Source organism: Elephantulus edwardii, unplaced genomic scaffold, assembly GCF_000299155.1.
Source record: "Elephantulus edwardii isolate Elephantulus edwardi_28Jun2011 unplaced genomic scaffold, EleEdw1.0 scaffold00011, whole genome shotgun sequence".
Taxonomy (NCBI): domain Eukaryota; kingdom Metazoa; phylum Chordata; class Mammalia; order Macroscelidea; family Macroscelididae; genus Elephantulus; species Elephantulus edwardii.
In genome coordinates, this window is record NW_006399761.1 from 30,895,214 (window position 1) to 30,896,294 (window position 1,081).

Below are 1,081 nucleotides of genomic sequence, written 5' to 3' on the forward strand. Positions count from 1 at the left end.
GCCTTGCTTGAACATGACTGGGTAGTAGAAGAAATAAAAAAATGAAATTAAAAAGTTTCATGAAACTAATGACAATGAAAGCACCACTTGCCAAAACCTCTGGGAAACAGCCAAAGCAGTAATCAGAGGTCAATTTATAGCAATAAGCAAGCACATCAAAAGACAGGAAAAAGAGACTATTGACTCTCTAATCCAATATCTCTGGAAAATTGGAAAAGAACAGCAAGAAAATCTGACACCCTTTTAAAAAAACTGAAACTATAAAAACTAGAGCATAAATAAATGAAATAGAAAACAGAAAAACAATTGAAACAATCAACAAAACTAAGAGTTGGTTCTTTGAAAAGGTCAATAAAATCGATAACCCACTAGCAAAACTCACAAAAGAAAAGAGGGAGAAGACACAAATAATCCAAATAAGAGATGAATCAGGCAACATCACAACAGACCCTACTAAAATAAAAAAGCTAACATTAGAGTACTATGAAAAACTATACTCAAATAAGAAAATCTAGAGGAAATAAACAGGTACTTAGAAAAACACAACCTACCTAAACTGACACAAACCGAAATTGAACATCTGAACACACCCATTACAAAAGAAGAAACTGAAAAGGTGATACAACAACTTTCAACCAAAAAAAGCCTTGAACCAGATGGTTTTACAAGTGAAATTTATCAAACATTCAGAGAATAACTGTTACCAAAGACACCACCAAAATAGAAAAGTATAGGCCAATATCTCTCATGAACATTGATGCAAAAATCCTGAATAAAATACTGGCAAATAGAATCCAAGAATACATCAGAGAAATAATTCACCATGACCAAGTGGTATTCATAACAGGTATGCAAGGATGGTTCAACATAAGGAAAACAACTAATGTAATTCATCACATTAACAGAGCAAAGAACAAGAACCACATGATCCTATCAATTGATGCAGAAAAGGCCTTTAATAAAATCCAACACCCTTTCCTAATTAAAACACTCAATAAAATAGGATTAAAGGGGAATTTCTTCAACATAGTAAAAAGCATTTATGAAAACCCAAGAGCCAACATTGTTCTCAATGGAGAGA